Raw genomic sequence first — 12,192 nt, 5'->3', positions numbered from 1 at the left:
CACTCCAACGGTTGCCACCCCCAGGTAAGCACCTTTGTATCCAGCTACTGAATACCTTAATGGTATAATGCCCCCATTGTCAAGCGAGGCGTATGGGACATTCTAGTGAGGTTCCTAACTTTGGACTAGACATCTCAGACACTGGCTAATTTCACCAGCTGTTAGACGATTGGGGCCCATGCAAATAACGAGGGGTAACGTCCCAACTCATAGCTATGCCATTTAGGTTCGAATTATCAGTGGAGCACAATCCTTGATCCATTTCCTTAGTTGCTTTGTAGACGCTTAGACCTCTTCTGACACACAGATATTGCAAAAAGACATCTGTTGTGGCGCGCGAGTTCTCCAACCTGCACCACTCCAGCACCTGGACTTTCTCGGGTAATATAACAGTAGATGTGACCTTCGGGGTCGTTCTCTTCCCAAAATCCTTTGTCTTGCAGCCTTATGGGCCAATATGTTACTGGTTATCTTTTTTGGCCGGGGCCACTGATACAACTTCTTATAAAACCCTTACAGATTGGAGCCTAAAATTCAGCCATCTTGCACGCAGGATCATTAACCGGAACATTGCCAATTTGTACGGCAGTGTCTCCAGTTCCATACACATAAAATACAACGGATTGACTCCTGTTGCGGTTGCTAAGGTTGGTTTGTAAGTTTTCTTCCAAAAAGTCTTTTCTAGAGCTTTTCCCAACACCTTCATGTGGGCCTTGTTCTTTTGATCCTTTGGTGTGTATCTATCTTTCCATCACTTTTTGGTTCTACATCCATGACCTACACCGGCCTGACCCAGGGACACTGATTTTCTATGGTAGCACTCCTTCCATGACGCCTATAGTTTAACCCAAATGTGTATATATATATATATATATATATATATATATATATATATACACATTTGGGGGTTTTAGCAGGACAACAGCAGAACATTTTATGCCTGCAACTGAGCTCTGCGAAGTCATGCACTTGCACTTCCTTTCTGGCTTTCTTCTCTTTTTTCATTTGACTCCTGTTTTTTATATAGGGAACTGATGGTTCCATATTTGTTTTGTTTGTAGACTACTTGTAATCTCCTGATGAAGACGTAACAAAACCAACATTAATACGTCAAAACCGGTAGAGAAACCTAGGATAAGGCCACCTGTGAAGATTCTCTTTGGCCTATCCCAATTGCTGACCACTTATAAAATCTATTGTGGCCATGCACTATGTGTTTTGCTGACCACTTATAAAACCTACTGTGGCCTTGCACTATGTGTTTTGCACAAAACCTTTTTGTACAATAATTAAATTGTGGATGAATTGTTCTATTTGTTATATGTTTTCATCTTGTACTTATTGGGCCCTATATAACGAAGAATGTTTAGGACAAAGGCCCTGGCCCCCAGGCCACACACAAGCGAGGATGACCACCAAGCTGATAAAGGGCAAAGGGAAACAACCCACCATCAAGGAGTTCACCAAATCACCACAGGCGACGAAGGGGGCCAGCGGAAGGGCCCAAAACACTAGAGAAAACGAAAAGATGGCACCCAACAATCAGCAGATACTGGATACCATAGCAGATCTGAAAACATCAATGGGAAGCAGGATGGACACGGCCAACTCAGACCTGAGGACTGCACTAGAATTCAAAATTGATGCTTTGAGGGTGGATGTGAATCTATTACGGCAAGATGTTAGAGCCCTGGCTGAACGCACAGGGACCCTGGAAAAGGCAGTGAAGGATAACACAAGCTCATGCAAGACTAACGCAACAGACGTCCACGTGCTACAACAGCAGATGCACAATCTTGAAAACAGAGTGGAAGAAGCGGAAGGACGGGCCCGCAGAAACAATGTACGCATAATAGGGCTTCCGGAAGGGGAGGAAAACATGCTATTGCAAGAGATAACGAATGGTGTGTTGAGTCAAGGGTTTGCAGTGGAAAGAGCGCACAGGGCCCTGACCAGGAAACCGCCGCCGGGTGCCCCACCATGACCCATCATCGCAAAGATCCTGAATTATAAAGACAGAGAGAAGGTCCTGGAGCACTTCCGGAAGGGAGGTACAATCAGCAGGGAATCGGCAACTGTCACCGCATATCCAGACTACACACTCACGGTTCAAAGACAGCGAATGAACTATGGTGCCGTAAAGCAAAGGTTACATTAAGCGGGCTAGAAGTACATGTTGCTATACCTGGCAAAAATGAAGGTGCGCCTAAAGAATAAAGCTCTGCTTTTTTAATCACCGGAGGACGTGACTACATGGCTGGATTCCAGGAATTGTCCGGCGGGCACCGCAGAGCAGGAGGAGAAAGTGACAGAGAAATGAATGGGTGCCCCGCAAACACTGAGCCGAGATGGAAGAATATGATTAAAAAGTGATAAGTACAGCATACTTAAAGACACTGGGACTATATTATCGTAATGCATATATGGGAATGATGGGTTGGACCATATCGCCACTTTACAAGGAGAAGTCAGCGCAGGGCAGGAGGCAGCACCGAGGACATGCTACCTACCCCCCCTGGAGGTAGTTTAGTTGGGATACTCCTAGGACAGTATCCCCCTGCTGAGTACTGAGTACCGGTCATACCTGGAAAAGGGCTAGATGCAGGGTAGCCTGAGATCCAGGATGGAGCTGGGCAATTGTTTGGGGAGATGGGGACGCGAGGGGCGAAGGGAAGGAGGGGAGTTGTGGGATTTGTAGTGTTATTAGTTGGGAAACGAGCTTACACATGTGCGTGCCTACAGCAGCGCTTCTTACAGAGGATAAGGAAGGACAGAGGCGGGATGGGAGAGAAGGGACGGGACAAGGATGATAATGGGAGACCTTAGAATAGTAACCTAGAATGTCAGGGGACTCAACAGCTATCTGAAGAGAAATAAGGTGATGATGTGCTTGAGAAGGCAAAAAGTGGACATAGCCTTATTCCAAGAAACCTACCTCGTGAAGGAGAAACAAGAGGTGGTAAAGAAAAAGTGGAGAGGGACCACCATAGGAGCAACAAATTCGGCATATGCCAGATGAGTAATCATATGGGTGGCGCCACATGTGCCTTTCCAGATGCTGCAGGCTATGGTGGAGCTAGATGGGAGGATGGTAGTGATTCGGGGGCTGCTAGTGAATAGAGAACTGTGCATCATGAATACATACGCCCCTAACCAAGATACAGCGGCATATTTCAAGACACTATATAGTAAAATCAGCCCTCACCAGGTGGCGCGGTTATATGGCGAGGGGACTTCAATTTCACGCTGAACCCCAAAATGGACAGATCAGACACAAAACTGAGGAAACCAATCAGAAATTGGCAAGCTATAAGCAAGAACTAGAGGTTAAAAAGATTAGGAAATTCAGACGGGACACACAGGATTATAAACTCAATATAGTTCATAGTTGGCAAGCTTACTACGGTCACTATCCAAATAAACCTAATCACAATAATCCACGGAAAACAGGATCACCGTCGACTGGGAACACCTCATCGAAGCCTCCAGTACTGAACTAGAAGTTACACCAGACCAAGCGGCAGAAGCCACATCTGGACCATCAAGCACCTCTGCAAGCGATCCAGCTAACAAAGACGCTGTGGCTTTTTTAGGAAGAAGCCAGTTTGAAGAGGACAAAAGAAAGAATCTGCAGAGGAAGAAGGGGTCGAAGAAACCCTGATAGTCAATATTTCATCTTATCGTCTCTCGAAGATGGAAACGCAAGTCCTTAAGAAGGGCTTGTCGTTTGTTCCCGAGAACAACAGTACCCTCTTACGCGAAAAAATCGATTTCTCTAAACTGATGCGTAACTTGAAGCTGAAAGTGTTCTTCAATTCATTGGAGGAGGACACTACGGACAAAGAACCACACACATTTTTGGAGATTAACCCAAAAAGCACTTTCAATCCACCTATACAAAACCATATCCTGTCAACCTTTGAAAAAACAGTAGTGGGTGAATTCAAGAAGATTTGATTTAAAACTAATGCTCAAGGGAATTTCTCCAAAATAGAACGTCAGACATTACGAAACCTTTTAGACAATCAGACAATCATCTTTAAACCGGCAGATAAAGGGGGAGCCCTTGTCCTAATGGATAAACAAGTCTACCTTGATGAAATTGAACGTCAATTGGGTGATGAGGACACTTACTTGGAAGTCCCTATGAATCCTACAGAAACAGTGCGAACATTAATCAAAAATGTACTAGATGAAGCGGAAGAAAACAAACTCATCTCTGACAAAACGCGACGCTTCCTTGAAAATCGACATCCAATCATGCCGGTGATGTACATTCTACCGAAAATACATAAGAGACTGATGAAACCTCCAGGACGCCCGATCATAGCAGCCACCAACAGTATTCTGGAACCACTTGCACAATATCTGGACAAAATTCTCCAACCTTTGATTCAAGAAACACCAACATACGTGAAGGATACAATGCACTTTTTACAACTTTTGAAAGACACACAATTCGTGAATGTAAGAGACATACTTTTTACCATGGATGTTACGTCTCTTTATACAAACATAGCACACGAAGCCGGACTTGAGGCAATCGAATGGCTCATACTTAACACCGATATATGTAAAGGCGACATATTATTTGTCCTCACCCTCTTGAAACTGGTTCTCAGTAACAATTTTTTTTAATTCCAAGACAGATACTATATCCAGACATCAGGCACCAGCATGGGAGCAGCTATGGCCCCATGCTATGCTAATGCTTTTATGTATTACATAGAAAATGAACACATCGTAACATCACCAAGGTGGATGGGACATCTCTCATTGTATCGGAGGTACATCGATGACATCTTCGGCATTTGGACAGGCCCCCAAGAGGAATTAGATGAATTCTTTACAATGATGAAAGGGATGAATCCCCGCATTAGGTTCACAACAGAGACAAGCACAACAACTATTCATTTCCTCAATGTAGAAGTATATGTGTCAGAAGCGAAATTGGAGACTAGGATCTACACTAAACAAACTGATAGAAACAGTCTCTTACTTGCTACAAGTTTCCATCCTAGACATACGATTGACAGCGTACCCGTTAGCCAGTTTTTGTGCTACAGGAGGAACATTTCGGACAACTCAGAATACGACCGCCAGGCCACAACATTGGGAACTAAATTCACTACGAGAGGGTATAACCCGACTTTGATATCCGAGGTTGCAGAAAAAGTCAGGCACATCGACCGAGAAACACTACTGATTCCTAAACCCACCAAACCTGCTGAACCATTAGTATATGTGACCACTTATTCGGTTCAAAGCACGAGAATAAAAAGAACGATCAAGAAGAACTGGCCAATGTTACAACTGGATCCACAGTTGCAAAATCTCTTCCCAGAACCACCAACATTTGCATATAGAAATAGCAAATCTTTACGCAAAAGTCTGGATAAAGCAGAGATTTCCTCTTCCAGCACCATAATTCAGCACAAAGGAACAATTCCATGCTACAATTGCCAACATTGTGGCAACATCATTAAGGGAAACTATATCACACATCCACACTCAGGCAAACATATACAGCTACGCCATTCATGTACCTGTGATGCCCAAAATGTAGTCTACGCATTAAAATGCCCATGCGGTTTCTACTATGTAGGTATGACCACTAGAAAAGCCAAAATTAGATGGATTGAGCACAAGTCCAATATTCGGACTAAAAGCCTGAAATCCCCAGTGGCAGTTCACTTCTTAGAGGCACGACACACAGTGGCGCAACTACAATGTGTCATCCTTGAACAGGTTATAGCGGCTAGGAGAGGGAGTGACGTGCAAAGAAAATTGGCACAACGTGAGATACTGTGGATTGAACTTTTGGACTCTCTGAACCCCCGAGGCATGAACTCAGAGTTTGACCTTATGTGTTTTTTATGAATTTCACCCATCTCAATGGGCTAGGAAGAGCAGGATTATAGAAATGTTTCTGTATGCTTTAATTGTGCACGTTTTTTGATACTTGATGATGAATAACTCTTAAATGCTGCTGTATTGTATCACATCTATTGACCATTTGATGTAACAGCTTTTGTTGACCGATCTCCTTCTACTTAACATGTCCAGTGCTAGTCTGAAGAGCGACAATCCTAGGTCACCATGTAACCCTTAGTTAGTCTTTTTGTTATGAATGTGAGATGGGGGAACGCCCCGGTTACAGACCTGTGCCGCGGTGGTGCCCCCACTCACATTCTCTCTGTTCTATTCTAATAATCCCAAGGACTGAGTCTTATGGGAAGTAATGGTCCCCCCTAACACGACCTTGTTTTGGCCCTGTTTTACTATCCACAACATTTATGACTGATGTAAAAGTCCATTTAAATCCCTAGTGGATGTTAATTTCCCGGATGCGAGATGGGGGCACCCCGCGGTTACTGCTTGTGCCGCGTGGATGCCCCCACTCACATCGAGTGCATCTCATGAAAACACTTGGTATGGCCGAGTACGATTTGTATAACGGGCTCGCCTTACGGATAGACTCTTATGTATAGATCAATCTACTCGCGCTTTCCTATCTACTTTCAATTAAGCCGGATACCCCTAGAACTTGGAGTCCTTCGTAACAATATTAGTCTACACATGCATACTCGAAGTTACTTAGACAAATGGCGTGGCTTGACGCCATGACTACAGTTTGGCGTACTCACGCCCAATCCAACATGGCCGACATCGAACGGACCTCACGCGCATGCGTGAGGTTGCCGTGACTACAGTGAACGCTACCGGCAGTTGAGTAGACATTTGCTACCGACACTCGGCTGGCGGACACTGCAGCAACCGGCAAGGAGCGCCTAGCCCCGCCTTTCAGGTGAGCCTCTTTCCACTTTTCCTTCAGTCTCCGTGAGCGTTCTTCGCGTGAAGTCGCTCGTGGTATGCGGACACATTGATGTACACTGGACACACATCCATAAACTATTTTGATTTAGCATCGGCCCACTTTGTGATTATATCCTGGCTTGAGATCTGTCTCTAGCCACAATATTGCTTTACCAGGTTGCACTCTCAGTTAAGTTCTAATTGACACTAAATTTAACTTTTTAGGGTTTCTGGTGTCACCTTCTGCCGCCTCAGTCTCCTGGAAGTTACATTCTGAAGACTGGGTGAGTAATTGGAACATGTCAACTTAGTACCCTACTATCTTGGGTAATTCAAATACACAAATGAGATGATTAGCTTCTAGTTACTGTTGTACTTTCCTCTGACTAGGTCCTGATCCCGGACCACAGCTATCTTCCGGTAGAGGTCAGTGATATTTAAACTTATAGTTTATCCTTGGTAATCAACTATTTTAGACAAATAGATTAAAACACTTGTTATTTCTAAATTCCCCACAGAGGAAGATTCAGAAAGAATTATAAACTACTTTTGCCCTATATGATCGCAATAACAGTGAAGCCCCACCCTGAAGATGGATCTATAGGATCCGAAACGCGTTGGTTATTTTTGCAACATCCACAAAAGGGCTTCCCTGGAGGGAGCTGTCTTTATGTACAAGAGCCCCTACACACCTTTCCCTGATGGGGATTGCACACAGATGAAAAGTTGTGTTTAACGGTTACACTGGAATTTGTTTGCTTGGCTACGACGCACAGTAATGATTTCATGACTAAATGAAGTTTCATGATATGTGGCACAAATGTGTATAACTTTTTGTTTGTTGATACATCCTTGTTTGAACATTTTATTTTGAAAAGTATAAGAGATGATGGGTTAATTAAAACAAACCTTATCACTTAAAATTGTTACTAATGTTTTTTTCGATATTTCTGGTCCACCTGTTCTAAAGCTTTATGTATAATAATCCTTTACATGGATGGAAGAAGTACTATTTAATTGATTGATGTTTATGTGGTAATATACATCAATATTGAGTTTGATATGATTCATTAAACCTATATCACTAACATGGTAAATGAGTTATAGAACTTAGGTTCTAGAGGAGTGCATTTTGGCTTACTGCTTAGTAATAGGAAGTTCTGGTTTTAGACAAAACTAGATAACACCCACCCCACAGCGAAAACGTTACAAGCCCTGCTGAGAGACTTTAGGCTGGAAGACATATGGAGACAGCAACACCCGAAAGATAGGCACTAGTCACACTACGCCGTCCCACAAAACCTATACACGAGACTGGATTACATGTTAGCCACTCCAGAACTTGTTGGGGGAAATGATAGATTCAGAGTACAAGGCGAGAATATTATCGGACCACTCCCCCTTGGTCCTGGCGTGGCGACATCAGCCCCCCAGAGCTAGGATCCCAACATGGAGGCTCAGAGCCGAGGCACTGATGGACACCGCATTCCGAGAGGACCTAAGGGAGGAGATAATTGGGTATTTCGAAAATAATACTGGAAGCGTGGAGTCAGAAGGTACCCTATGGGAGCCCTTTAAAATGATAGTGAGGGGGCGGCCATATCCAAATCTAGAGGGGTACAAGGGGGTATAGCGTGAGAGCTACAGGAGACAGAAAAGAAACTAGAAGTAATTATGAAAAGAGGGGGCACCTCGCAGGAGGATGCCGAACATATAGGTCAATTACAACAGGCATGTGGCGGGCTCTGGGAGAGGTTATGCAACCTGAATTATACGAAATACATCGAAAGACAACACGCAGGGGGAGGCTGCTTGCATGGCTAAATAAGAATGAGACACCAAGACCAGCAATTAGAGAGATAATGGGAGAAGCGTGCCAAGACTGGAACAACCCAGGAGAATGTGAACGAGGGATTCCTTAGATTCTACAAACTCCTTTATGAAGACAAAGGAGACACGGCAGAGCAGGAGACTCGGGAGACGCTAGAAGACATAGGCTTACCTAAATTGAGTGAGGAAGATAGGAAGAACCTACATGCCCCAATCATAATAGAGGAATTAGAGACAGTGGTAATACATCTGCCCACGAGCAAAGCCCCTGGGACAGATGGACTCCCTAGCGAATTCCACAAAACGTATAGACAAGAAGTGCTCCCCCACTATTAGCAATGCTAAACGAGGCCTTTGAGAAAGGGAGACTGCCTGAATCTCTGAGGGAGGCGGTAATCATTCCACACCTCAAACCTGACAAGCCAAGCACAGACTGTGGGTCGTACAGACCACTATCCATGTTAAACCAGGACAGTAAAATTCTCACGGCTGTGCTGGCGAACAGACGTAAGCGGGTAATAAACAAACTCATACACCCCGATCAAAATGGATATGTCCCAGGTAGAAGCAAATCTGAGAACCACAGGAGGCTGCACTACATCATCATAGAACAGGCGCATGGCGACCCAAGTGAAATAGCAGAAGTGCCGCTAGACGCAGTGAAAGCCTTTGACTCCATAAGGTGGTCTTGGATGATGGCCGCTTTTAAAGGATACGGGATGGGACTAGGTTAGTTGCGATGGGAGAAAATGGTGTATAGCTCCCCAACAGCCAGGGTCAAAACGGGAGCAATAATTTCAGATAAATGGCAACTTAGCAGAAGCATGAGACAGGACTGCCCATGGTCCCCGATGCTGTACATCCTTGCACTAGAACCACTAGCGATCTACCTAAGACAGCAGTATGAGGTAATAGGGGTTTACACTAAAGGGGGACTGCACTTGATATCATTGTATCCAGAGGATATGCTGCTTTACCTGCTGCACCCAGAGGAAAACTTGCAATACATCTTGGAGGTGATGGAGCGCTACGCGACTTTCTCTGGCATAGCAGTATACCCCAAAAAATTGTGCATGTTCTCCTTGGGAAGGTACAGAGAAGTCCCACAGGAGGACCTACCCACCCTGCAGATAGCTTGGCAGACCAGAATATTCAGATACCTGGGGATTAACATATATCACACGGCTATAGACGAGCACCAATATAACACGGAGAAGGCAGTAGAAGGTATCAAGAACAGCATGGTGGGGAGGGCGGCCTTGCTTAAGATGGTGGTCCTGTCTAGGCTACTACATTTTTTCACAAATATCCCACACACATGTTGCCACAATGCTTCTTTATTAAACTCCAGAGTTTATGCAGAGGTTTCCTATGGTACAACTCCAGAAACAGAGTGGCTCTATGGAAATTACAGAATACGTACGATAGATGGGGGTATAAACCTGCCGGAATTTGAGATATACCACTTGGCAGGGCAATTACAATATGTTGCTAGGTGGCTAACGGAAGACGAGACAGCAGAATCTAGATTGCTGAGGGGCGAATGCGACCCTTATTTCCTAAGAGAACTGATATGGTTGCCCAAACTAGAGTTGCATGGGCGATCAAGACTGCTGGAACTGGGCTGGATGACATGGCACAAAGCGTGTCGAGTAATGGGAAACCCAATCCCATGCTCCCCGCAGGCGCCACTAGTGGCGCTATGCGGGGTAGATGAGCAACTGAGGAAAGGGATCCGCAAACACTGGGAGCCGGCAGACCTAGCGTGGTCCAAAATAGCACTAGCAGAACAACCTGATACTGCCATAGAGACGATGTATGATATCTCGGTGGGAGGGCACGAAACATCCCGGATTTACGAACTGGTGATGTCTATAGTGGATAAGGTGTTGCTCCAATTCAGACAGGACTGGGAAGAGGAAGCAGGAGTACCTATGCAAGACGGGCAATGAGAAAGAGTCCAGAGATTTCATAAAAAGGTGTCGAGAAATGCGAGGCTGCAGCAGATTCAGCTATATGTCACCCATAGAGCGTATAAGACCCCCTGAAAGATCACCAGATTTGGGAGTACAGATGTACAAAAATGCCCCAAGTGTGGGGAGGTGGTTGCCGGGATGATCCATATGTTCTGGGCATGCCTGGAGGTGGGAATATTTTGGGAGGAAATTAAGCTACGACTATCTGAAAAGGGAATCAACCTAGATGTGGAATCCGTGAGGGCATGCGTGCTGTGGGGATTCACTAGGCCACGCAACCTGAAACACGTGTCCAAACTCAGGCACCTGGCCTACATTCTGGCCAAAAGGAGAATAGCCATGAGCTGGAAAGCAGGCCAAAGACCCAGATAAGAGGTATGGTGGAACGACCTTCTGAAATGGGCAGACGCTGAGACAGCAGTATGGTACGAGGCAGCCAGCAGAGGTGAGGATAACGAAGTGGGCCCCTGATAGCATGGAGACAAATGGTAGCCAGATTGTCGGGATCCTCCCATGCCAATTCCAGTGAATATGACATGTCTGAGAGCGGCGAAGGGGAAGAACCCTGAGAGAAGGGAAGTCTGAAGAACTGAGGTGGAAGCTCGAATTAAAGCGGGGTGAGGGGGGAAGACAGGAATAAATAACACGCAAACGTACGCTAAGAATCTTGTTATTGAAAATGTCGGGTGTGATGGTTATGTTTTGTTTGTTGTAAAAATCAATAAAATGTGTTTTCAAAAAAAGGTTTATGCTATGGTCTGTGTACCTTCAAGCATTGTGTTGTGTTTTTATAATGTGTTTATCATTCTATGACCAAGTACTTACCCCCAAGATTTATCTTGGCCTAACTTGTATTTATAATAAACCTCTATTTTTTGTATAATACTTCTGGTTATCAGTGTTACTGTTGAACCCTTGGTATACTACAAGCTCGTTGTACCTTCCTACCTACAGCCCTCTCTGCCTCCTAAGATATGCATGGCTGCCCTGCCTACACTACCATATACTCAGGCGGTATAACCATATACTAAGAGTGGAGTCTTGTACTGTCTCAGTTGAATGGTTTTACTAAGCCTTAGTTGGACTTCAGAAAAACTGTCCTAACACTATGTTGTTGATATGGGGACAGGCAGAGGGGCTGTGGGGGGGTATATGAGCAGACCAGGTCTGTGCTGTTGTGGGGGGGGGGGGTAGGGAGACCGGGCCCATGACATTGGTGGGGGGGCGAATATAGGTGGACCAGGGCCATGCTGTTTGGCTAGGAGGCTCTGCAGTTTGGTAGGGTTTCAAGAAACAAGGGATTTAGAAATAAAGACAAGTAAACCTGAAATACGTATTTCTTTCCAGGCGTTAAATTAAAATTTGAGATGGGGTGCCTTCTGCCACGCACTCCATGTCAGATTACCGTGCCATGCCTCCTAACCCTGCCTTTACTTTTCGGACCCTATAGGCAGCATGTAAGGTACATTCATCCCTCTGGCAAAATACGTTGTGCACCACTGCATTAAAAGTATGGCCACTTTAAGAAGAAGAAATTGTCGTATTGCATGCCTGTTTTAAAGATGAAGGC

General features: G+C 44.9%; 1 protein-coding gene across 2 annotated transcripts in view; it reads right to left on the bottom strand.

The window, feature by feature from the left end:
- PI4KA (phosphatidylinositol 4-kinase alpha) overlaps positions 1-12,192 on the bottom strand; it is a 2,470,135-nt gene that overhangs the window by 1,092,328 nt on the left and 1,365,615 nt on the right. The gene's annotated exons all lie outside the window — the stretch shown is intronic.

Source organism: Ambystoma mexicanum, chromosome 10, assembly GCF_040938575.1.
Source record: "Ambystoma mexicanum isolate Mex_15411 chromosome 10, UKY_AmexF1_1, whole genome shotgun sequence".
Classification (NCBI taxonomy): Eukaryota; Metazoa; Chordata; class Amphibia; order Caudata; family Ambystomatidae; genus Ambystoma; species Ambystoma mexicanum.
Note: the sequence above shows the minus strand (reverse complement) of the source record. Positions and strands in the feature narration are given on the sequence as shown.